This window comes from Pan troglodytes, chromosome 7 (genome assembly GCF_028858775.2).
Source record: "Pan troglodytes isolate AG18354 chromosome 7, NHGRI_mPanTro3-v2.0_pri, whole genome shotgun sequence".
NCBI classification, from domain to species: domain Eukaryota; kingdom Metazoa; phylum Chordata; class Mammalia; order Primates; family Hominidae; genus Pan; species Pan troglodytes.
This window is the reverse complement of record NC_072405.2, coordinates 132302827-132330711: the sequence shown is the minus strand read 5'-3', so window position 1 is coordinate 132330711 and position 27885 is coordinate 132302827. Positions and strand designations below refer to the sequence as shown.

The window sequence follows — 27885 nt, the reverse complement described above, 5'->3', positions numbered from 1 at the left end:
CTGCAAATGCAGATAGCATTGTGACGATGATCTTAGTTAAAGCTGTCCTATCTCATGTCTGTCCCTATTGCCAAGAACATCACTGTTGTGTGATGCACCATTTGACATATGAATCATCCAACTCCCCACATCTGCTTCCAGGTTCATGAAGCAATCTCCTGATTAAAATTTGGCTTCCTATGTACATCTGCCTTCAGGGACTCAAGGAGCTGATTTTATAGACTTTGAGTAGGTTCAGTTCTCATAAAACTATGCAGTAGCCTCTGATTACTGTCTGGCATCTTGTTTATCTTGACTACATGAAGAAAATAAATTGGTTGCGTGAAATTAAGTATGTCTCATTGCATGACAATGATTTCTCATTGTAAATGAAAAATTTAATGTTTTTACACATTTGTCTTATGATCTTGGTTAATTTTAATCCAGCCCAATAGATTTTGTGTGATGACAAAATTAGATATACAAGCCTATAACAGAGCAATGCTGAAACATGATACATTCAGAGTATATATACTTTCCTGGAAGAAATGACATGCCACCATTTGGCTGCTGTGACAAGATGGTGCTGTTGCTTATGAAGATCTTCTTTCATCTGAAACTTTAGTTTAGTTCTACCTAGTTTGATAATTTTTTAGCCATCCCCAAAATAGTAAATAAAAGCCACTTTATTTATTGAAACAAATAAGGTAGTTTATTTGTTGGAACACCAGGCAATGTCCTGTAATAAACTGACTCCTAACTACAGTGGCTTAAATAAGATAAAAAATCATTTCTTTCAGATGTAGAGCCCCCAGTTAGGTGGTTGGTCAAGTATGGGTAGATTTTCCCACTCGACAAGGTTATGCAAGGATCCAGGCTTCTGCAGTGACTCTGCTATCCTCAAAATGTGGCTCACATTTCTGGATTCATGAAGGCTGGCTCTACTGTCGCCATTTACGCATTTCTATGGAGGTGGGAAGTGAGGAGAGAGAAAATTTAGAGTGAGCAACCAAGTAGTTGTGTGACATTAAGCTACATGTACCTTTCTAAGACTCAGTTCCTACTTTAGGATGATGAAAAGTATACATACTACATCATTAGATCTTTGTGAGGATTAACTAAGTTAATTCATGCATATATTTTATTAACACAGAGTACTTAGCTAAATAGTGGGAACCACATGAGTTATTATTAACCTTACTTTATTGTTTTGAAATGGGGCTAATAATTATAGTTATCTCACAGGTTCAAATCAGAGAATGGGCATGTATTACTGAGTTATAAAGTAATAATGATGTTTGGACTTTTTATTGTTATTTTATATTTAGAAAAGCTATTTTAATATCTTCAGGGTTTCATCAGATATGGTATTTGTTTTCTCTTTTTTTGAATTTCTTCTCTTCTTTGCAACAAATTAATTATTGCTTCTTAACACTTTGCTTCTCTCTCTGTCTCTCTATGTCTCTTTCTCTGTGTGTCTCTCTCTCTCTCTCTCACACACACACACACAGACACAGTTGCTTTGTATATAGGTAAAATAGATATCTCAGAATTCCTCTAAAAATAATTACAATTAGGAATAAACTGAAGACTGATATGATTCTTAAGACCACCAGTATGGCAAATGTAGTCAGGAAAATTGCCCTGGAAATTCTAGAATTGGGGGGGAATTGCCAAAATGGCATTTGATTGCATTTTGCTTTTTACTTATTGTTGATTCAACAAGTATTTATTAAGTATCTACAATGAGCCCACATTTGTGCATAGCACTGGGAGCACTCCAACCCTTGCCCTGTTGGAGTGTATCTGGAAAGGATACAAGGAGAGAATAACACATGCAAATGTCAAATGGGAAATGTGAAACGGTGACACTAAAGAAATTCTATGTACATTCTATTCCATCGCACCATGAAGGCGAGTACGTATCAGACACAGACTCTGGTTTTAGGGACAACTCTACTAAAGAAGGAAAACTGAGCAGAAATCTTTGTTTGTTTAAAGAATCCAAGGGAGGGGTGAAGAAGTGTCCCAGATGATGGGCTTATGGTTGACTCCCAGGCTGCGTATCGTCTAGGTTTTTATCTGTGGTTATTTATATATAATTTCACATTAAATTACATATATAATTACATAGTCTATCCTGTAGCCTGGATGATAGACAACATTTATAAATACAGGACCTTGGTTTCTTCACTTATAAATTGTGGAGTTACACAAAGTGTTTTCTCAATTCTCTTTCAGAATTAAAGTCCAAAAACTTACGACTCTATAAGTAAGTCTTTACAGATCATGCAAAAAATTTTATACTGGAATAACAACACAAGTTAGATTAATTTTTCATTAATAACAAATTTAAGCCTTAATAAGATTGTTCGGTTATTATTAACATCTGATTATCAAGCTAAATCAAAATTTTCCAAAATGTCTATATATTATATCCTGTTCTCACATCCTAATTTTCCATATAACTGCAACAGTGCCTAGTAGTAGAACCAATATATGAGTAATAATTAGTACAATAAAAACAAAATAATTTTAACATAGACAAATATAAGTGAAATATATTTATCAGAAATATAAAACTAAGAGCACAATTTTAATTAGTTATGTATTAAAAGCACCTAACACCCATAATGATAATTCTTGAGACTTCAGCGGAATTGAAAATAACATAAATTATTTTGGGTAAGGTAGGGTAAACAACATTTTGTAGAAGGCAATTTTCATAGGCTGTCTCAGATCTCTTCACAGTTCAGTGGAGTATGTATTATTATTACTTATTTTAAAGGTATGGAGATTTCATCCTGATAGATTACTATCTAGCACAATATAATGCTAATAATCATGGATTTGAATTCTTGAATTGAATCGATAGCTATCTGATTTAAGTAACTTCTTTCCATCAAATTCCTGTTTTGCAACCTATATCTACATTCTAAAATTCCAATCTTATTTCAATTATTTCCTTTCCACTAAAGGATTTCATTTTCCTTTCTTAGGAAAAAGCATTTTCAGAAAAGGAAACAAAAACTTATAATGAAATCTAAATGTCTGCAACCAGAAAAGCAATCAAGCAGACTTGTCTTGGAATTAGCACCTTTACCTAAAAATTTAAGTTCTATTAATAAAATCTCAATACTCCCATTTCAGAAGACCAGAAGGCTGTCTGCATAACATCAGTTCATGTTGGCATACTTAAAGCCTTCCCCCTTGGACAACTTCTCAATCAGATGTGCAAAACCTCACAAGATCCACCAAGAAAAGTACCCAACCCATCTCCCTTAAGTTTAACCTTCAATTTGTTAACTTACATTAATATATCATCACCTGAAGACCATCGTTTAAATTAGGGTTCCATCTTGCTGTCGCACATTTTATGGATTTGGACAAATGTATAATGACATGTATCTATCATTACAGAATCATACAAAGTAGTTTTCACTGACCTAAAAATTCTCTGTGCTCAGCCTTTCTTTCCCACTAACCCTTTGCAACTGCTGATCTTTAAGCTGTTTTCATAGCTTTGCTCTACTTAGTTAATGAGAATGTCATATTCCCATTAATGAGAATGTTGGAATCAAGCAACATGTAGCCTTTCGGGACTGGCTTCTTTCGTTTAGTAATATGTACTTAAGCTTCCTCCATGTCTTCTCATGGCTTGATAGCACCTTTCTTTGTAGTGCTGAATAAGATTCCATTGTCTAGATGGACCACAGTTAATTTATTAATTAACCTACTGAAGGAAATCTTGGTTGCTTCTAAATTCTGGCAATTATCAATACATCTTTTATAAACATTTATGTGCAGGGTTTTTCATGAACTAAATTTTCAACTTGTTTGGGGAATGTGCCAAGGAGGGTGATTTCTGGATTGTGTAATAAGACTATGTTTAGTTTTGTAAGAAATTGTCAAACCATCTTCCAACAACACTGTAGCACATTGCTTTCCTACCTGCAGTGAATGAGAGTTCCTGTTCCTCCATACCCTTGACAGCATTTGATGTTGTCAGTGTTCTAAACTTTGGGTATTTTTAATAGATGTATAGTGATATCTAATTGCTGTTTTAATTTGTGTTTCCCTTATAACATAGATGCAGAACATATTTTTATATAATTATTTGCCATCTTTGTGTCTTATTTGCTGAGGTGCCTGTTAAATTTACTGACCAGTTAAAATTACTGTGGTTACATAATACGTGTGTATATTTGTGGGATACATGTGATGTTTTGATACAGGAATAAAATGTGTAATGATCAAATCAGAAGAGTTGGGGTATCCCTCACCCCAAGGACTTATCCTTTCTTTGTGTTGTTAAAAGAAAACTTCAGACAAATTAAATTTAACAGAGTTTAATTGAGCAAGAAAAAAAAAAAAGACTTGCAAATCAGGCAGCCTGCAGAATCACCGCAGATTCAGAGACTCCAGGGATGCCTCATGGCTAAAACAAATGTATAGACCAAAAAGAGAAAATTACGTACAGAAATCAGAAGTGAGGTACAGAAACAGCTGGATTGGTTACAGGTTGGTGTTTGCCTTATTTGAACATAGTTTGAACACTCAGCAGTGTATGAGTGGCTGAAGTATGCCTGCTTGGATTGGCCAAGACTCAGCTATTGTTAGAGATGCATACTCCTAAGTTAGGTTATCAGTCTTGTCTACCTATTTAAGTTAGGGTACAATTGGTTCACAAGGATGCAAATACAGAAGTACGAAGTCCTTCTCAGGCCATATTTAGTTCGCTTTAATAGTGTTAAGAACATTCTAATTCCACTTTTTCAGCTATTTTAAAATATACAATATATTATTGCTAACTATAGACACCCTATTATGCTACTGAATACTAGATTTTATTCATTGGCCAATTTTTTAAATGAATTGTTTCTTTGCTTATTGTTGAGTTCTAAGAGTTTTTGGTATATTTTGGATAACAGTCCTGTATCATACATGCAAAAGCCCTTTGTTAATATTTTCTCTCAGTCTGTGGCTGTCTTTTCATTCTCTTGACAATGTGGGGGTGTTTGTTTGTTTGTTTTTGAGTCAGGTTCTCACTCTGTCACCCAGGCTGGAGTGCAGTGGTAGTCAGGCTCACTGCAACCTCCACCTCCTGGATTCAAGTGATCCTCCTGCCTCAGCCACCCAAGTAGTTGGGATAACAGGTGTGCGCCACCATGCCTAGCTAATTTTTGTATTTTTAGTAGAGATGGGGTTTCACCAAGTTGGCCAGGCTGGTCTCAAACTCCTGACCTCAGGTGATCCTCCCGCCTTGGCCTCCCAAAGTGCTGGGATTACAGGCATGAGCCACCACATCCGGCTTGACAGTGTCTTTGGCAGGGCAGAACATTTTATTTATTATTTTATTTATTTATTTATTTTATTTATTTTATTTTTTCTGAGATGGAGTCTCACTCAGTTGCGCAGGCTGGAGTGCAATGACACAATCTTGGCTCACTGCAACCTCTGCCTCTCGGGTTCAAGCGATTCTCCTGCCTCAGCCTCCGGAGTAGCTGGGACTACAGGCGCCCGCCACCATACCCGGCTAATATTTGTATTTTTAGTAGAGACGGGGTTTCACCATATTGGCCAGGCTGGTCTCGAACTCCTTACCTAGTGATCCACCCACCTCGGCCTCCCAAAGTGCTGGGATTACAGGCGTGAGCCACCGTGCCCAGCCAGGGCAGAACATTTTAATGTCAGTGTGAGGGCCAGCTTATTAGTTCTTTCTTTCATGGGTCATATTTTTTTATGTCATATCTAAAAAGTCATCATGAAGCCCAAAGCCACTCTATAGTTTTCTACTACACTATCATCTTCCAGGACATTTATAGTTTTGCTTTTTACCTGTAGGTCTGTGTTCCATTTTGAGTTAATTTTTGTATACGAAGCCTCTATCTAAATTCTTTTTTTCTTTTTTTGCACGTGAATGTCCAGTTGTTTCAGCACCATTTGATGAAAAGATTGTCAATTTTGTCCCTTTGTCAAAGATCACTTAACTATGTATGTGGGTCTATTTCTGGGCTCTCTATTCTGTTGCATTCATTTGTCTGTTCTTTCACCGATACTGGACTGTCTTGATTACTGTAGCATTATAGTAAGTCTTAAAGTCAGGTAGTGTCAGTCTTCTGATTTTGTTCTCCTTCAGTATCGTATTGTCTATTCTGAGTCTTTTACCTCTCCATTATCATCTTTAGAATCAGTTTGTTGATAGCCACAGAAAATAACTTGCTGAGATTTGACTAAGATTGCATTGAATCTATAGATCAAGCTGGGAAGAAGTGATACCTTGGCAAATTGAGTCTTCCTTTGCATGAACATAGAATACCTCTCCATTTATTTAGTTCTTTGATCTATTTCATAAGAGCTTTATAGTTTTTCTTACGTGAGTCCTGTATGTATTTTTATTTAATATTTGAGAATACTATTTCTATAATTATTGTAATAAGTGGTGGAGACAATATTTGACCCTAGGGTTACCTTTTTGTTCCCTTCCCTATATGTTTTTCTATTTACCAAGTTAAAATGGATCCCTCTTTCAGGGAACAAGATCTAAGAAATGAGAGATTTGTTATATTACCTCCATTATTTTCCAGCAATAAATCAGTACATCTTGGGCAATACACACACACACACATACACATTTTTAAAAATGAATTAATAGTATAATTTTAAGCACCAATGAGATTTAATGGGAGGCATACTTATTTTGGGTGGAGTTATTTCTAGAAACCTTTAACTTATACCAAAAAAAATATGGACTAATACTTCTATACATAGGTCTGAGGCTGTTTGCCATGTTTGAAATCATGAAATGGATCCAGATGATTTTATCAAAACTGGTTTAAATCAAGAGTTTCGGTTTTAGGGCTTTTACCTAGTGTTTTACCAGCCTATGATGGAACATTTTTATTGAACATAATCTTAAAACTTTTGAAGACCTGAGATTAAAAGGTGATGATAGAGACAGGAGGTAGCCAAGGGTCTCCCGGTGAAACCCTGCCTTCAAGCCTAAAACAGCCTGAAGGCTGAAAAACCAGACTGCCAGTCCCAGAGAATCTGACCAGCCTGTTCACTGGGAGGACAGGGTAGGGCCTCAGGAAGTTCACACCTTTTGCAGCAGGGAGAAGCCTGGTCTCTCCTGTTTCTGGGTGGTAGCCTGGGATTCAATCTGCGAGATGGGGGCCCATTAACAGGAACCCCTCTGGCTTTGCTGGATTTTTTGTTTCCTTTTTGCCCAATAAATTCCATTCCCCCTCACCCTTCAAAGTGTCTTTGTGTCTCTTCCTGGTTGTGTGACAAGAACCTTGTTTTTCTGCAATAGTGGCATTGCATATGCAAGGTTACAGTTGCCAACAGCCACAAAAATTAGGCAGGAAGAGTACTGAATAGTGCAATCCATTTTCATTCACGGCATTATTAAATGCAACATTTATTTGTTTAGTTCTAAGATGAACACAAATATAATAAATCACAGAGTTCTGGGCTTGAAAAACTTTTCATCCAACAGAGTAAGTTGCCTGAAAATAGAATGATTTAAAAAAAATGAAGTATACATTTTTTCCTTGCTATTTCATAAAATTAAAGAAGAGCATCTCACAGTTCAGTTCTTTCCGTAAGAGTACCAAAGACAAGCATGTAGTTTGCTCCCTCCTCTTTTAGCATGAGCAATTGCTGATTATCTTTTCAGGATAATAATAGCAAGAATTCACAAAATAGATCTGCTGAAAGCCCTGGATATGAGGATCTCTTTGGGCATAAAACATACAAGAGAGGAATGCTCTGGAGCCATCACTACATGTGGTCACAATAACTACAGTAACTACAAAAAATATTATGATGCAAAGTAAAATTCTGTGCTGAAATGTTGTATGGCTTCCATAAACAATTGTATTATGTGAAAACTAACAGAGCTGCATGTCTCCGATATATGCAAATTTTTGGCATGGTGCTTCTTTCATTTTTAAGAATTTTGACTCTTTCCCTCATACTTAATTATGCAGCAAATTGAAGAATACCAAAAAAGGTTATTTTGTCCCACTGACAAATCTCAATATTATACAGTATATATTAGCTCCTCTTTTTTAAACAGAAAAATAGAAACAGATTTATAATGCTCTCCAATCTATTTCTCAAACAGCCAGAATGGCCAGAATCAACTTTGCAGAATGACAACTAAAATTGCTTTTCTAGTGGAACATATAATTCTATGTGTAGATCCTGAAGTAAACAAGAAAATTTTTAAAATTTCAAAGAATTTTCAGCTATGAAGAAAATAAAATAATGCAGTGGGAATAATGAAAGTGGCTCTGGGTATAAAAATTTTCTATTTCTGCATAATAAATTTCCAGAAATAGTGGCTTAAGCAATAGAAATGTATGAACTCACGGTATTTCTGGGCTAGGATTCTGGGCATAATTAGCCTCTCTGTTCAAGGTCTCACCAAGGTAAAATCAGGATGTTAGCTGGAGTTACAATCCCAGGTGGAACTCAAGATCCTCTAAGCTGATTTATGTTGATGGCAGAATTCAATTTCTTGCAATTGTAGGACTAAAGTCCTTGCTTTCTTACTGGCTATAAGCCAGAGGTACTGTCAGCACTTTGAAGCTGCCACAGATTGATGCCCTATGACCTTCTCTATAGACCCCCACCATCAGATGATCATTTGCTTCTACAATATAAACAGAAGACCATTTCTGCTCTTAAAGAGCTGGACTGGTTAGGTCAGGGTCACCCAAAATAATTGCTCTTTGAAATTTGTAGTCAACCAATTAGAGACCTTAACATATTTGAGGCTGGGCATGGTGGCTCACGCCTGTAATCCCAGCACTTTGGGAGGCCGAGGCGGGCGGATCACAAGGTCAGGAGTTCGAGACCAGCTTGACCAACAAATAACAAAAATTAGCTGGGCGTGGTGATGGGCACCTGTAATCCCAGCTACTCAGGAGGCAGAAGTTGCAGTAAGCCGAGATCGTACCACTGAACTCCAGCCTGGGCGACAGAGTGAGACCACATCTCAAAAAAAAAAAAAAAAAAAAAAAAAAAAACCTCAAACATATTTGCATACACCCTTGGGCCACATAACAACATGATTATAACAGTAATATCCCATCATATTTATAGATCTCATTCATTCTCAAAGGGAGGGTATTATACGGGGTTATCCTTCATTGTGGGTCATCTTAGAATTCTGACTGGTACAGTGGGTAAGCTTACAATGTTAACTAGTGTGGTCAGAAAAGACTTCCCAGAGAAGTGATTTTTTAGTTGAAACTTGAAATCTGGGAAGGAGTCAGTCATGCAATAATTAAAGAAAAACAAACAAACAAAAAACTATTCCAGAAGAAGAAATGGCTTGTGCAAAGGCTCTGTTGCAGGTGCTAACTTTGTAGGTATAAGAAACAGAAGGCCTAAGGGCCAAGGGAAGAAGGGTAAGACACGATGTTGGATAGGCAAGGGCTAGATCAGGGACAATCTTGCAGGCCATGCAGAGTTTAAATTTTAACATAAATAATATGACTGCTTTACATGAATCAAGTGAAACTCAAATTCAAAATTCAATAGAATGTATTATAATGGTTTAAGCAGTTAAGTGCCATGATCTGATATATTTCTTTGTAAAAATTCAAAACCCTTCAGGTTGCTTTTTATGATTTGTGTTTTACTGGAGTCACGAAACATTCAATATCTTTCTTCTAGCTATCTGAAACTATACAATATTTATTGTTAACTATAATTCTTATAAGAAGGGAAATAACTGTAGGAAATATAACTCTTAACTTAGTCAACAAAAAGGAGTTTGCTACTGTTCTTGCTTTCCACTATAGGCTACACTGATTTCTCTCTAAGAAAATAATGATAGGTTATTAAAAAAAAAAGTCTTCTTATTTAAAATTTAATGTCAAGTTAAACCATTTCCATACTACACTTTTTTCAAAGTTTTCAAATGATTTTTCCTATGTGGTTGAACTTTCTAAAGAGGGAAGCAAGGATAAAACATGTTGATTCATTACAGAGCATAGTATCATTATGTGCCTTCCAGTTGGTCCTAGCCACTCACACTAATGTTATATATGATTTGGGAAAAAAATGTTTGGAAAGTAGATATTCAACCTTCATCTGAATCAATGAATCATTTTATTATGCTTACTGACTTCTAGAAAGTAAGGAAATAATAGAACTGGAACTAATAACCAGATCTGATTTGTGACTTTTACTTCTTGCCAAATGGGGTAAAAGGGACAGGATTTACCTTAATTCAAGAAAAAAAAATAGAAAAATTGTCAAAAGATGTAAAACTACACTTCTCAGCATATTGGACATGACATAATGAAGGACAATGATAACTGAAAGCTGGGAGACAAAATTGGTGAATCTTCTCACTGTCTTGGATTATTCCCTGGAGAGAGTTTCCAGGCTGTATTACAGGGAAGGGGGAGCCCAGGTAGAGCTCTGTTATCTTCCTGAGTGGAGAGGCTGAAGTAAGAAGTTTAGGAAGAAGCAAATGGCAAGAGTTCACAGGGAAGTATCAGAGAGGAGGGAGCTTAACGGAGAAAGAATGTCAGAGAGAAGCACCCAAGGCTGAGGGAAGAATCAGTGAAAGAATTCCCAGGGTTTACATAGTACCAATAGTGTCTGTTTCCACCAATCAAAGTGGAAAACCTCATAGTATACTGGGCATTGGACAGTGTACCAAAAAACTTATGCCTCGGTAGTGGGGAAAGTCAACCTTATATGAAAGATGGTTCTGTTCCTGCCAAATAAGACTTAAAATAAAGACTCAAAGGAACATACTGTTTTCATATAACCTAACCATGTCTCAGTACAAAGCTCTAGAACATGTATAGAAGGAAAAATTATCCAATACTTAAAAATAAAATTGACAATGTGGGGTACCCAATAAAAAATTCCAAAGCTTGTAAAGCAGCAAGAAAATATAACCAATACTGAGGCAAAAAAAGTCAATTAAAACTGATACAAAGTAAGCATAGAATAAAGTGACATTTAAACAGATATCATAACTGTATTCTGTATGTTTAAGAAACCAGAGGAAATATTGAAAACATTACATAAAGACATAGAAAATATTTAAAATGTCAAAATCAAACTTTTACAGATGAAAACTACAATGTGTACAGTGAAAAATACAATGGATGGGATTAATATCATATTAGACACTGCAGAAAAACAGATTAATAAACTTAAAAACACCAGTAGAAACTATACAAAGTGAAAACAGGCAAAAAAAAAAAAAAAAAGGCTGAAAAAATGGAGAATCAGTGGGCTGTGGGACAATTTCAAGAGGCCCGATGAGTCCTCGAATGAGAAGAGAAGAAACAGAAATAATTTTTGGAGAAATAATTACTCAAAATATTCCAAATTTGCTGAAAACAATAACTCCACATATCCAGGAAGTTCAATGGACACCAAGTGCATCACACATGATAAAAATCTTGATATGGCCTATCATAATCAAATTGCTTAAAATCAATAAAATATATGGAGCAAAAAGTAATAGAACCTCAAGAAGAAGTAGGTGAACCCACTATTAGAGATTTTAATGGTACTTCCACGTTCATTGATAAAATACACAGAAAAACAGTAAGATAAGGAAGATGCAAACAATACTATCGAGCAACTTAATAGATACTTATAAATCATTCTACCAAACAATAGTGCAATACGAATTCTTTTTATGTGCAAACAGAACATTTACCAAGATAGACTATATTCTGGACAAAAAGAAGTAAAAGAATTCAAGTAATAAAAAGTATGTTGTTTTTTCACAATGGAATTAGATTTGTAATCAATAACAAAAAGATATCTGAAAAATACACAAATGTGGGAAACTAAATAGTACACTTCTAAATGACAATTCATGAGCCAAAAAAGAGATTAAAAGAGAAAATTTTAAAATTCGGTATTTTGAAATGAATGAAGATGAAAATACCAAATGTTAAGATTTGTAGGACACTGCTAAAGCAGAATTAGAGATGTGGAGAGCCCCAAATAACTGTATGAGTAAGGAAAACTTTCTCAAATCAGTAACAGCATCCATCCTCAGAAAGTAGAATGAAGAACAAATATCAAGGAAGCCTTAAAGGAAATAATAAAGTTAACAGTGGATCTCAATGAAATAGAAAATAGAAAAACAATAGTAAATGATAGAAAAATAATTTTAAAAATAATAGAAACCAGGCCGGGCATGGTGGCTCACGCCTGTAACCCCAGCACTTTGGGAGGCTGAGGCGGGTGGATCACCTGAGGTCAGGAGTTTGAGACTAGCCTGGCCAACATGATGAAACCTCGTCTCTACTAAAAATACAAAAATTAGCCAGGCATAGTGGCACACACCTGTAATCCCAGCTATTCCGGAGGCTGAAGCAGGAGAATCACTTGAACCCAGGAGGCGGAGTTTGCAGTGAGCCGAGATTGTGCCGTTGCACTCCAGCCTGGGCAACAAGAACGAAACTCCGTCTCAAAAATATGATAATAGAAACTCAAACCGAGTTCTTTCAGACTGTCAGTAAAATTAATATACTTCTAACCAGACTAATAGCATATAAGAAGAAAGACACAAATTAACAATGTTACAATGAAAAATGTGGTATCAATATAGACTCCATGTATATAATGGAATACTATTTACAACTTTATGCAAGTAAATTCAACCATTTACATTAAATGGGGAAAAAAATCCCTGAAAGACAATAAATTCTAAGATTCATGAAAGAAGACACAGATAACCTAAATTGCATTATACTGAATTATACTTTTTTTTTTTTTTTGAGACAGAGTTTCTCTTGTTGCTCAGGCTGGAGTGCAATGGCGTGATCTTAGCTCATTGCAACCTCTGCCTCCCAGGTTCAAACAATTCTCCTGCCTCAGTCTCCTGAGTAGCTGGAATTACAGGTATGTGCCACCAAGCCTAGCTAATTTTGTATTTTCAGTAAAGATGGGGCTTCCCCATGTTGGTCAGGCTGGTCTCGAACTCCCGACCTTAGGTGATCCATCCGCCTTGGTCTCCCAAAGTGCTGGGATTACAGGCATGAGCCACTGCACCTGGCTGCATTATACTTTTTAACAGAATTACAGTGAAAAACCTTCCCACAAAGAAAACTCCAGGCCCTGAAACTATTTGTGAATTATACCAAGTATTTAAGGAAGAAATAATATAATTCTGCAAAAATTCTTCCAGAAATTTAAAGAAATATATCCCAAATCATTTTATAAGGTCATCACTCTTGTGATATCAAAACAGTAAGAAATTAGAAGAAAAATGTAGCTAAACTACAGACCTATAGCCCTCATCAATATAGATTCAAAAATTCCTAACAAAACTTCGCTGACTTGAATCAAACCGTATATAAAAAAGGATAATACATCAAGATCAAAAATAATTTAATATCAGGAATGTAAGTTTGACTTAATGTTTTAGTATTTGATGCCATCAATTTAATTAACCATATTAACAGATTACAGAAAGTGATCATCTCAATAGACACAGAAAAAATTGTCAAAATCCAACATCTATTCTGGACAAAGGAAGTCTCATCAATCTAGAAATAAAAGACTTTTCTTTTCTTTTTTTTTTTTCTTTTTGAGACAGAGTCTCACTCCGTCACCCAAGCTGCAGTGCAGTGGCACTGTCTCAGCTCACTGTAACCTCTGCCTCCCAGGCTCAAGCAATTCTCGTGCCTCAGCCTCCCAAGTAGCTGGGATTACAGGTGCGCGTCACTATGCTCGGCTAATTTTTTTGTATTTTTGGTAGAGACGGGGTTTTACCATGTTGACCAGGCTGGTCTCAAACTCCTGACCTCAGGTGATCCACCCTCCTCGGCCTCCCAAAGTGCTGGGATTACAGGTGTGAGACACCACGCACAGCCTAAAAGACATTTCTTAGTCCAAATGCGTCTACAGAAATTATGCAGTTAACATCTCACTTAATGGTGAAAAAATAAATGCTTTCCCCTGGAAGTCAGGAGCAAGACATGGATATTCAGTCTTATCACGTCTAGGCAACATTGTAATTAACTCAACAAAAAATAGTAACTGGTATGTCTGCATATACAAAATATGTATTAAAAGCTTGAGTCGGCCAGGCACGGTGGCTCACACCTGTAATCCCAGCACTTTGGGAGGCCGAGGCGGGTGGATCACGAGGTCAGGAGAGCAAGACCATCCTGACTAACATGGTGAAACCCTGCCTCTACTAAAAATACAAAAAAACTAGCCAGGCGTGGTGGCGGGCGCCTGTAGTCCCAGCTACTCAGAAGACTGAGGCAGAAGAATGGCGTGAACCCGGGAGGCGGAGCTTGCAGTGAGCCGAGATTGCGCCACTGCACTCCAGCCTGGGCGACAGAGCGAGACTCCGTCTCAAAAAAAAAAAAAAAAAAAAAAAAAAGCTTGAGTCCTTTTCCTCCATGAAGAGCCCCAGCATGCTTGGATGTGTGTGTAGGACCTTCAGTCCTCTTTGGAAAAGGAGAGAGCTTGATCACCCTTAATCACTGTTTTTCCCTTTAAGTAGAGGAGATTCAGGTAGAGAAGGCGGAGGGAATCAGGGTGCAGAGAGGACGAGTGGCACCATACCAGTGAGCAAAGCACATTTCCTTTCTTGTTTCCAGCAGCAGGGCAGCTGCACACCATTTAGTATTTCAAATATACTCTATCTGTTCTCTTCTGTTCAAAAAATCAAAGACAAATGCTTTCAGGAAAAAGAGCCAGTGTTTATTAAATTTAGACTATATTACAGGTATTAGTAAATAGACATTATTCATACAATTTTCAAACTTATTAAATCATATCTACCATGTGACGCATTACTATCCTTGCTTTTCATTTCCTAACCCAAATATCACAGACATCATAAGTGGCATAGCTAGGATTTGAACCCAGGTCCATTTGACTCCAACTCCCTTACCTGTTCTTATATACAACCATCTCACTACAGAGGTCAAGGTGCTTGATCAGCTCTCTCCAGCTGAAACTTTAAATATGTGTAACTATTGCTTCTGACATAACTGTACTAAAGCAGTTTGAAGTTAAATGAATTAGATGATGTATATTAAATCACATATGCGTGGGGTTTCCAATATCCTTCTTTCATTTTTAGCCTGAAACAGAATCCTTGCAATATAGTATTTTTATATTCCTTGGCTATTACAGTAGTATAATTTCTATAAATATGCTTAGTCTGTGCTCTGCCTTTAATAGCTTAGGAATATGATATAGAAGATATAAATTATAGATTGGACATAATAATATTATAGAGCACCTCAGGTGGCCTGGTGGATCAAACACGAGATTAAGTGTCAAGAAACTTGAGTCAAACGTCTCTTGAAATCTGATGCTTATTCTCCTCTGTTTTGTTTCTTTTTCTTTTCTTTTTTTAATTGCATAAGCCTTCTCTCCTGACAACATCGTTAGCTACCATCTTGGCTGTTTCCTTAGCTCCATTCCTTAGCAAATCTGCCAGTAAAAACACTGTGAGTTCACTCTCTTGTTCCACCATGAGAAATCTTTCATTTCATTTTTCCAGAACATTTGCATCCCCATCCTGGGCCTGTCATTCAGACAGTCATTGCTAATCAGAACAAGTAAGAAAGCAATATGATTATGCCAAGCATTTTAAAATATACTAAATTAGCTAAATAGATGTTAGTTTTGTTTCCATTTCTATTACCTTGAAAAATTCATTTTATAATCTCTTCTGTCATTCCATTGTGAACTAAAGGAGAAAAGAAAGGGTGAGATAATTGCCTTTAGCACTGACTTTCTTTTTACTTCAGATTTTCCACTTGTAGGAAGAGATATTGATGTTTTTGGGCAATATAGAAATCAATTGTTTCATAGACTGGAATTAGAATTTCAGCAAATAGACTTAAAAGACATGCATGGATTTAAGAGTGTATTAATAGTACACAAGCACCATATATAATTTTTATCTCTTGTAGAACTTACAACCATCCTCTCAGTTTCTATTATCTGAATTTAACGAGTAAAGGAAAAGGGAACAAGAGATGGAAAGAAAATTACCCAAGTGAATAAACGACAACGCTGAACTTTGGGTTTGAATCTCTCTGACCCCCAAAAGTCTTTTATTGGTACCATGGCAATGGGCATGTTGCTCTGAGCCTCAAATTTCTCTGTTGTAAAAGGGAAGTGAGTGACGGTCATTCATTTAATATTCAGATATTTATTGAGCCATTATATGCTAGACATGTGCTAGAGATACAATAGTAAGCTAAACACAGAAATAATGTTCAACCTAATAGAGTGACAGATATCAAAGTAATCATACTGAAAAAAATGACTAATTAGAAACTGATTCCAAGTAGTCTGGAAAATAGAAATATGATTCTACGATTGTACATAAGGAATGTTGCAGGGAGCAGGTGATCAGAGAAGACTTCTCTGAAAAAATGTGCTTTGGGCTCACAACAGAAGGATAAGATGAAATTAACTAGACAAAAGTGGAGAGAGTGGGCAGGGCTCTGTTGGGAAGTCCTAACCAAGACAATGGTGGAAGCAGATGCTGGTGGTCAGAAGAAACATGGTTCTTTTTAAAGACCTGAGTGGTCAATGGAGCTCAGAGCAGGTTGGGGGGCAAGATTCTCATGGCAAACTCTTCCTAACTGATGAGGCTGTTCTGTGGTTTAATGTCTAAGAGGCAAGGCCAGCCAGTGGAGGGTGCTTTGTAAATCAGAAAGCACTATGGTAATGTGAAGGTTTGTGGGAGTTCTGCTGGTTTCTTATTTAAAAGACTATAACATCTCTATTCTTAAAGTCTTAGCATGGAGAGGAATCTTTTCATGGCGTGAAATTGGGGTTTACAATAGCTTCTGTATCAACATTAACAGAGCTGAAGAAAATTCTCAATGCAACTTAGCTTAACTCCTGGTGTGAAAATGTGCTTCAAAGCATTAAATACGCAGCCTCTAGCTGTTTCTAAAGAAACTGCCCTCAGACTGACAGCATGCATCCAAAGTTGAATTAATCATATATTTTTTGGATTTTCAATGTGTGCTCCTTGGCTAATGAGGGGAGAGCCAGAGAAACCCAGGCTGCCTTATAGTCCAGAGAACAGAGGAGACTTTCTCCCTGGGAGAGGAGGGCAATGGAGAGGAAAGCCTGGAAGCTGGTGTTGGTGACCTGAAAATTCCTGCAGCAAAACAAAACAAATCCCTGTCTGGGATTTTTGCCCACCCGCCTTCAATGTTTGCTTTCTACTTAGGACTGGACCATGCCCTCCCAGCAGAGCAGGTGATAGGAATGGCGGCCCATTTCCCTCTTCATCAAAACTATTTTCTTTCACTCAGGATACCTGAGAACAATGGCCTATTGAATACAGTTTCTAAAGAGGTATGGAAAAGTTATTAGGACCCTGGGTTTGACTGCCTCAGTGGTTTAGGAGTCCTGCCATGTACTACTTAAAATGTTGAATGTTGCTTATAAATATGATTATCTCCTGGTAAACTTGGTCCTCGGTCACAGAAGGGCAGCGCGGGGTCTGCAGGTGTGCATCAGCAAAGAACTGTGGTACTGACTTTGCAACCACAGTTCCTTTATTACCAAATGAGTCATGTGTCAAACACTCAGAGCCTCAGGATTCAGATCTGTGTGATGTTTAACCAGAAAATTCCCTTCTAAACATAAAAATAAATTCCTTATTTAAATTGTTTAACATTAGGTTTAAATGGAAATAAAACATTCTACTTAAATAAGAAATATAATAAACAAAGTTACCCTTTTATAATAAAAAAAACACTCAAGTTCACATATTGTTGTTGCTATCAGAGACAACATGGTTTCTAAGGATGAGGCTTGGAGAAGCGAAAATAAAAGCAGACTAGGGTGAAAGTCGCAAAGCTGGGCTCTAGAACTCTGCCACTCATAAACTGTTCCATAATCTCTGGTCCTTGGCTTCTCTGAGAATGCGTTTCCTTATTGGAGAAATATTCTGCTATCATAAGGAAAACATAAAGATGAGAACGCAGGCATGTTTCTGTAGCACCGGACACTCTGTAAAGACTCTCCCTCCTCTGTAACCTCAGTTCCATCACACACTGCCTTTCTAACAAAGATGGGAAAATAGAAGTATGGAAAGGTTAGGATTTCTCCCAGCTATCAAAGTCCCGTAGTCTTAATGTGACCAGAGCACACCTTAGCCCGGGTCCCAGTGCTGTGGCCCTATGGTGAAAAGTGGCATTCAGATGTAGAGGATTCTTACTACAGGAGAGGAAAGTGTTTAATATGTCCATCAGAAATGAAGGTGGAGACAGCAGGGAGGGGCTCAGTGAGTGGCATGGGGGTGGCACGGGAAGGCTGATCCTGGTGCCTGTGGGTCCCCGTGGTCCACTGCTCCAGCTCTGCTTTTCGTCCTCTTCCAGTTCCTCCACCACTCATGCCTGCCGTCTGTTTTACCTCCCTACCTTGGCTCACACCCCCCCTCATCTGTTTGACCCTCTCCTTGTTTTTCTCCTTATCACTTTATATCACTGCACTTCCAAACCCCTTAAAAAGGTAGTGAAGGGGAAGAGATTACAGTCATAGTGAGCCACGTGTTCAGAACCTAACCTTAGTCTCTAGGTCATCAATCCTACTTAGTGCAGATCTCCAGTGAGCAATGCATGGGGACAAAAAATGCCATCGTCAAGGTCATTGATGCTAGACTTCAGCTGCTAGAATTAAGGGTCATGCAATAAAATGTTTAAGTTGTCTCATGTCACAAGATCATTGAAAAGGCATACAAGTAATGAGGGAGGGTCAGGAATTATAGAGCTGTACTCACAAAGCTGGCACATTTGCACTCCTGCTACTTATCAGCTTAGGCAAACTTCATTCACTCACTCGTTCATTCATTCAACAGCCCTTTATGGATCATATACAATGTGTCAAGTAAAATACTGAGAGTTTTAAGATGAAAGACGTAAACCCTGTTTAAGGGGAGTACAGCTATGCCAAGTATACATCCCATGTGCCACCACTCTTTCTTCTCATGCTTCTTACAGGCTTCATGACTTGTTTACAGCACTCTAACCTAAAAACCTTCTCAGCAAAGTGTAACTGATTCCAGTTTTTAGAATTGGCAGGAGTGGTGAACCCTTTGGTCTAGCATCACTGCAGAAATGGTCATGAATAAATCTCTACACCTCTACACTGGATTTGACATCCAATGGATGCCCAGTTTCTGCTACATGAATGTAAATATCAAGAAAGGGCAACTTCCCCTATCAGTCTTACCCTCAGTGTTCTCAGTGGCTTTCCACCTCTAGTACCCAGTGTCTAACCATTCAAGGGCTCTTCAAATTGGGAAGTATGCAAATGATTTTAAAGAAGAGCTGCAAGGTTATTGAAGACAAGCTCTTTACTCCTTGGGGGAAGATCGCCCTCTCTTTTCACATACAAGTTTCCTCGATGAGAATTTATAGAGCCCACTCTGTGCCAGCCTCTCTTTTGGACCCTGCAAGTTTAGTGACAATGAGAAACCATTTTTACCTTAGTTCGATGGAAGAAACATACATGAAAATAAATACCAAGCACAATAAAGCTATAATAGAAGAATGGACAAAGCTCTAGGGGAATCTAGGGGAAAATAATGAGTTCTGCCTGGAAGCACCATAAAATGTGTTTAAAAGGAAGGACATTTGAGCTGCATCTTAAAAGGTAAGTGGAGCACAGAAGGCTGAGGAGGTGAAAACAAGCTTTCCAAGGAAAGGAAGAACAGAAGAGCCAGATGCCCTGAGGTTTGAAATGCATCAAGCCAAACAGGCCAGCTCAAGTGGTGTGAATCCAGATTATGAAGAAATTTGAATGCCAGCTTCATGATACTATAAATTAAAATACAAATAATATCCCTGACTTGTTTATTAACACAATTTCAGTTTGTGTTTTCTAAGTTAACTAAATGTCTACAAGCCAAGGAGCTATTGGTTTCTGCCACTAAATGGGGCAGTTCATTAACACAGGAAATATTTTATAACATTCCAGAAGGAAAAAGAAGAAGAAGAAAGGAAGGAAGGGAGGGAGGGAGGGAGATAGGAATAAGGCATAGCTGAAAGAAAAGAAGGAAGAAGAGAAAATAAATAGAGAAATAAAAAGTAAGAAATCATTTGGGTCCACTGCCAGCAAGAGTTAGGAAAGCTGATTTCTTAAGATAAACTGAAGTAAAACAAAATATCCTCCATATGTTGAAACTGTATACTTAGTTTGAGATAAACAAAAACATGTTTGGTGAATAGCTTCCATAATTAAAAAGAAATTAAAAGAAAGAAAGAGAAACCATCTGGGGATAGATTCATATTTAAACACACACACACACACACAAAATGACACCAAAACTTGAAGTTTTTCTTGACTTAACTCGCTTGTTGCAAAAGTACATTGCAACAGGCTTTGCCGAAAGCACCCCAAGCTCCAGTTCCATGTAGGAGCTATACAGGGTTATTCAGCATTGCTCAAAAACAAAAAGACCTTTCTAAATCCTGTCCTTTGCTCCTGCTTTCTTCTCTGCTGTGAATGCACCTTCTCCCTTTTTCCTTCTGAAGGATGCCTACTTACCTACTCACCCCTCAGTGCCCAACTAAAAGGTCACCTGTTCCCAGGGGGGTGTGCCTGGAGCCCTGGGGTAGCTAATAATGTCTTCTTCATCTGTGAACTTCATGCATGTGTATCAGTTTTCTAGAGATGCTGGAACAAAGTACCACAGACTGGGTGGACTAAAACAATAGAAGTTTGTTGTTTCACAGTTCCGAAGGCTAAAACACCAAAAGCAGGGTGTGTGTCAACAGGGTTGGTTGCTTCTGAGGGCTCCGAGGGGGAATCTGTTCCATGCTTCCCTCCGAGCTTCTGGTGATGGCCAGCAATCCTTGGTGCTCCTTGGATTATACATACATCACACCATTCTCTGCCTCCACCTTCACATGACCTTCTCCCTGTATCTCTGTCTTCACATGGCCACCTTCTTATAAGGATAACAGTCATGTTGGATTAGGGGAACATCCTACTCTAGTGTAACCTTATCTTAATTCAATGAATCACATCAACAATGACCCTATTCCACCTAAGTTTGTATTCGGATGTGCATGGGGTAAGAACCTCAACATATCTTTTGGGGGCACCCAATTTAATCCATAACAACATACTCTAATATAGCTCTCACTTCATTGAAGGAGTCAGATGTATGCGTGTCTGTGTGCCTTGTTCCCAAAAAAGTCAGTGAGAAACTCCACTGCAATGACTATAATACATATATATTTAACCTTATGTCTCCAAGGCTGAGCACAAACATTTTTGTAAGCTCATAGTTAATGTTTTCTAAATTGAATTTAATATAGCCCAGAGAAATGATGGACAGAGAGTTTCCAATTTAGGATAAAAGGAGAAGGCTTGGAGGCAGTTAAGTCTGCTCCTGAGAGGAAACACTGGGCACATGGTGACCCTCATGTCACTGTACTTCCCAGATGTCCCTAGTATGGGCAATACGGCAGAAAAGTACTGTTGCCTGGAATAACCTAATGGGATGGGCATCTGAGAAGAGTAGAGCCATGTTGAATTTAGTTCTGTCTAGATAGCTATGTTGTATTGATACTGTCTTCTCCTCTGTGGGCCTCAATTTAGCCTCAAAAGATGAAAATCAGACAAGAAGTAGCAATTTTAAGGCTTAATGAAGCATAGTAACTCTCTTTTCAAAGAAATTTCGTGAAAAGTTCCAATCTATATAACAGATCTATGTGAAATTGCCAGAGATCAGGTGAAGAAATTGAGCCTGGAAATCCACGGGCTTCATCATCCTTAAGGACTCTCCACAGGAAGTTCTAAACAAATCTGGAAACAAACACTGTGAACTACTTGGTCAGATGAAAGTCTATGTTGGGTTTGCTGTCATAGATAGAGAAGGTCATGCATAAAAAATTTAAAAAGAGAAGAAGAGATGGAAAAGCTTATTAGAAAATAAGAGAGAGGCTGGGTGCGGTGGCTCACGCCTGTAATCCCAGCACTTTGGGAGGCTGAGGCGGGTGGATCACGAGGTCAGGAGTTCAAGACCAGCATGGCCAACATGGTGAAACCCCGCCTCTACTAAAAATACAAAAAAAAAAAAAATAGCTGGGCGTGGTGGCAGGCACCTGTATGCCTAGCTACTCAGGAGGCTGAGGCAGAAGAATGGCTTGAACCCAGGAGGTGGAGCTTGCAGAGAGCCGAGATCATGGCACTGTAGCCTGGGTGACAGAGGGAGACTCTGTGTCAGAAAAAAAAAGAAGAAGAAGAAGAAGAAAGAAAGAAAATAAGAGAGAAGCTAGGGGAGGAAAATGGTAAGGAGAGGCAAAGCTCTTGGACAAAACTTACTGTGGTCATAGAAAGAGAGTTCAAAGTGGTTTTCCAATCTTATCTTTGTAGTCATCTATTTAATTATAAATTAAGTATGTCCATATGTTTTCCAAGAACATTATTGTTTTTAACTGTATCATAATTATAAGATTGCAAAGGTAACTAGTCTGAAGGAAGGACTGAGAATGTGGAAGACCCCATGCAAATTTCAGCTGATGATACACAAAGTCAGTGCTTTGTCCTGCTCAAGGTAGTAATATCTAAAACAATTTGATTGCTCTGCCCCTTTGCACTTTTTGCTCCAGCAATCAGGAATTGATTATATTTCCCAGGGCACACCATTTCGCTGTTGGCTTCTGCTCTGTGGATCATGCTCATCCTTCTGTCTGACATGTCCATCCTGCCTTGAACCCCTACTCTTCTTTTCTAGTGTAACTTAGACTTAACATTCTCTAGGGAACCCTCTTTGAGCTCACAGGTCCAATTAACCTTACCCTGCTCCAACTGCCTTTGTGCACCCTCTGTGCTTCAGATGTACTATCACACTGACTTGTAAGCTATTTCTTCAATTGCAGCCTATCTTCAAATAATGAGTTCTGTAGGACATTCTTATTTGTGTCTTTACTCCCTAGTACGTAGCACTGTGATTGACACATAAAAGGTATTGATCAATGTTTTCTGAATGAATTAATTAATATATGAAAGAGTTTATTTCAAACTGTTCTAAAGTTTTCAGATAATCTTAGAAAAGTATCAAGATGCGAGTAGGCATAATTTGAATGAAATGGAATGCTGTAGTTAAATCTCTGGTGAATTTACTTTCCTCTTTCAACACAGTATGAAGAGGAAACATAGAAAGTGGACATTAAAAAAAAACAAACCTATCTTGGAAATTAGCCCAAGAACCAAATGTTTTCTTTTAATGGTATATTTCTTCTCTCATATCACAACTAATATACATTTCAGATCACACATATGCACAATGTTTGTTTGTTTTTACCATAATTCCCTATGCAACTCCAGATGCTTGGACCATTTAGGCATCTAATACATGTTTGATGAATTAAGGAATAAGTAATAGAACGCTTGAATAAGATGAACTATGATTCCAACATCCATTAGCAAGCTGTTAACAGTTTATAGCTGTCTAGTTTGAAATGTAGGTCCATCCACTTGGAGAGGGGAATGGAAAAATGTGATACGAATACCTGATCTGTCTAGTGATTTTGAATCAGTACTTAAAATGTAATCACCTATAAGACATTTGCTACACTGAGATGGAATGCTGAGTTCTGGCTCCAGGTCTGCCCCTCATTGCTATATCAGATTAACTTTTTGGCTGATAAAATTGAGCTTGGTCCCACCTGTCTTAATATACTCTCACTTTAAGGAACACAGACCAAATTTTCTTTAAGTCTAATATAACCCAGTATGATTCTCACATGATTATATGTGAGGCTGCATTGCAATATATATATACATCCTAGGCAGGCTTGTAATTTGGAATCTTTGTCAGGCAGGAATCATCTGAGCCTTAATTTAAAGAAATAAAATCTTGCATCTTTGATTAATTTTCAGGAAGAGTAGCTGGAGAAAACTCATCCTCTGTGACCTTAAGCAATGAGCCTTTGACTCCACACTTACAGACCACTCTATTAACAAAAGGTTTGCAATTATGTGGAGACTTCCTGCTTAGAAGAGAATTTCACTGAGCATTATTTGAAAGTGGAACATGCATTTTGGGGTAGGAATGATAAGGAATCCCCCACTCACTACCTCATGTAGTTCATCAAATATTTCTTCTTAACTACATATTTTACTCCTCTGAAAATTCTAGCAAATTAAGTTCCCTCCACCTCCTTACATTCCCCACTCATTCATTTTTATTTTCCTGATCATTGTCAGGGTAACTTGCTATGTCTGATCATGCATTTATACAGCACCTAAAACTCAAGTGTTCTCCCATCTGCATTACCTTAACAGATCCTCAGAACAGCTCTTAGAAGGGCAGGCCAAGTTGATTTCTGCTCATGCTTCAGATAAGGAAATGGAGACTCAGAAAAGGATAATGAAAATGGCTGGAACTGTACCTTTAACCAAAACACTTTAACCAGTGTTTGATGTCTAGTTCAAGGTTAATTAATTGTAACACAGTGTTCTAATGCTCTTTCAAGAAAAAGCTCTTCTGCTTATGCATTCTTTTTTATTATTTGCAGATAGTGCAAAGTGTTGATGTTATAATGGTAACCCAAACATAATCTCTTTCTTTATTGAGCTTATAATAGGAATGAAGCAATTGCAACCTTTACTGGCTCATCCAGAAACGCAAATAACCAAACACACATAACTACTCATTGCATTCCTACAGTGTGCAAGTCATTACTCTGAGCCTTTTGGCAAAAAGTGAGCCAGAAAGCCCATCATCCTTGCAGAAGTCTGTGAAAAATTAAGCAGCTCAGAGACTTCAGCCTCCATTTAGAATATGCCATATACCTGGCATGAGGATGGAGGAAAAGCTGAAGCTATTTGCTTGATACTTAAGAAAACATTCATATTCAGTCATTTAATCAATTATCAGACCATCTCAGTGAAAACATACTACTTCAAAAGACCATATTATCATTTAACTGAACTTCTCATCAGAACCTGATTTTCCTCATGTCTTTTGTTTGCCAAATTCTTTTTGCTTTAGTTTCTAATGGATGGTAGTTATTCTCCTCCAAATGCAATGCCTAGATGGGGAGAAAAAAACACCATTCCTAGAGCTTTTCTTTATATTTTTATGTTTCCTTTTTTTAACAAACTTTATTATTTAGAGCAGTTTTAGGCTCGCAGCAAAATTGACAGAAAGTACAGAGTTCCAATATACCTCATGCCTTCAAAATCCACAGCCTCCCCACCACCATCAACACCCTGTACTTGAATGGCATATGTGTTACAATGAAGCTACACATTATCACCAATGTCTGTAGTTTACACCAGGGTTCACTCTTGCTGCTGTATATTCTACAGGTTTTGACAAATGTGTAATGACATGTAACCGTCATTTTTTGTTTGTTTGTTTTTTGTTTTACTGTTTTGTTTTGTTTTTTGAGACTGAGTCTCGCTCTGTTGCCCAGGCTGGAGTGCAATGGTGTGATCTCAGCTCACTGCAACCTCCGCCTCCCACGTTCAAGTGATTCTCCTGCCTCAGCCTCCTGGGTAGCTGGGATTACGGGCACATGCCACCATGCCTGGCTAATTTTTGTATTTGTAGTAGAGACAGGGGTTTCACCATGTTGGTCAGGCTGGTCTCGAACTCCTGACATTGTGATCCACCTGCCTCGGCCTCCCAAAGTGCTGGGATTACAGGCGTGAGCCACCACGCCCAGCCCCTGTAATCATCATTATGGTATCACACAGAAGAGTTTTACTGTTCCAAAGTCCTCTTTGCTCCAGCATTCCTTTTTTCTCTCAATCGCTAGCAACCACTGATTTTTTTCCGGCTTCCATCGTTTTCCTTTTCCAAGACCACCATGTAGTTGGAATGGCACAATATGTAGCCTTTTCAGATTGGCTATTTCACTTGGTAATATACACTTCAGTTTCATCCATGTCATCTTATGGCTTGATAGCACTTTTTTTTTTTGCACTGAATAATATTCTATTGTCTGGATGTACCACAGTTTATCTATTCATCTACTGAATAATATTTTGTTTGCTTCTAAGTTTTGGCAATAATGAATACAGCTGCTATAAACATTTGTGTGCAGATGTTTGTGTGGACACAACTTTTCAGTTCATTTGGATAAATACAAAGGAATGCAATTGCTGGACTCCGGTAAGAGTTTGTTTAGTCTTGTAAGAAACTGCTAGCCCATCTTCCAAAGTTGCTGTACAATTTTGCATTTCTACAGCAATGAATGAGACTTCCTGTTGTTCCACATCCTTGCCAGAATTTTGTGTCATCAGTGTATGGAATTTTCGCTCTTCTAATAGGTATGCATTGGTGTGCCATTGTTTTAATTTTCAGTTCCCTAATGGCATATGATGTTGAGCAGTTTTTCTTATTTTCAATCTATGTATCTTCTTTGTTGAAATGTCTGTTCAGATATTTCACCTGTTTTTGACTGGGGTTTTCATTTTTTTTATTGTTGAGTTTAAGACTTGTTTGTACAGTTTGAATAACAATCCTTTATCAGATATAGCTTTTGCAAATATTTTCTCCCAGTCTGTGGCTTGTTTTCTCATTCTCTTGATTTTTTTTTTTATTTTTATATACTTTTCTATGTGCAGAAGAAATTTGTTTATTTCAGTAATTTTAGGTATTACAAATAATTAGAAGAAATAATTGATGCCTAAAAAGTCCTCCTTAGTAACTGGCTTGGTATCTGGTTTATGACTATGGAGTAAGCCTTGCAGGAAGCTAAAAAACATCTCCTAGCAAGTCACAAATATAGACAAGCTAAGAAATCTCAGAGTAAAAAAGGTTATTCCTACAGTAAGTGGTAGATCAGGTTAAACTTGGAGAAGTAAACTGGATTATTATCAGTTCTTGATATCTACAGGCAGGCTAATAAACACAATTAGATATTTCTGGCACACAAAAGCCAAACTTACAGCCACAGAGGATATTAAAATTTTTTCAGATAAAGATTCCTTTTCTAGTCTTAGTATAATTTAGGACTATTTTATTTACCACACACTAGGAAGTTCTTCACATATCAATCGGCAGCAATTTTTATGTTCATGTAAATAAAACAGGCCAAATAAAAGAAAGCACCAAGTGAATCATATTGATTCCAAAAATTGTTAAATTAATTGATGTTGTCAAATCCTTACCTTAGGGACAAAAACTTGAACACCAACAGAACTAATACCTTGTGCTGTCCTCATTAGAGTCAGGGTGCACCTCTCAAGCTATGTCAGAGAGAGAAAGAGATTTCTGTCTGAGACAGACCTAATCAAACCAAAACAAACAAAATAAACACACAGAAAGTGTTATTTTGTCAGTCACTAGTCTCCAAAATAAATACAACCTCGAGCCTTTTCCTGTAAATTTTTATCTCCCTAATGAGAACAACTTTATCCTTGCAGACAATTATATAAAAAGAACGGCTATTTGTATCCATAAGGAAAAAAATCTATAATGGGTGTAATTTTTATAAGCCTTTTTTGGTGAATTTTTTTTCTATTTAAAGTGCCTGACATGGGGTCCCAATTCATTTATTCATTTGACACGTGTTTACTGAGCAGCTTTTCTGTACCTAGGCACTAGGATCAATCTGTGAACAAAATGCAGTGGTCAAAACATAAGGCAGTCTAACTATGTAAAGATGAAAAGTAGAAACATTGAAAATCAGGTGATTAGGGAGCATTTGTCTGAAGAAGTGAAATCTGAGTACAGAAGGTGAATAAAATGAGAAAGACAAGCAGAGATCTAGAGGAGATTTCTAGTACAGTAAAGTGAACATTCCAAATCCTAAGGAAGGAATGCAAGGATCACGATGGAAGCTGTTATAGCCAGACTAGAGAGAATAACAGATGACAGGTGCATGAGATGAGGCTGGAGAAGCAGGCCAGGGCCAGATGGCCAGAGCTTTTGTAGGT

General features: G+C 37.6%; 1 long non-coding RNA gene across 4 annotated transcripts in view; it reads right to left on the bottom strand.

Annotated features, from left to right (window-relative positions):
• Nucleotides 1-391: 391 nt before the first annotated feature.
• The window catches only part of LOC134810913 (uncharacterized), a 304196-nt gene continuing 276702 nt past the window's right edge, over nucleotides 392-27885 (bottom strand). Inside the window, exons 4-5 of one of the 4 annotated variants that reach the window (XR_010159670.1) lie at nucleotides 27118-27195; nucleotides 392-943 (exon numbers count right to left, since the gene is read on the bottom strand). This is a non-coding gene — a long non-coding RNA (uncharacterized LOC134810913). Of the gene's footprint in view, nucleotides 944-15652; nucleotides 15698-27117; nucleotides 27196-27885 lie in introns of all 4 variants that reach the window. The other 3 variants (XR_010159671.1, XR_010159668.1, XR_010159669.1) reach the window with 3 other exon arrangements.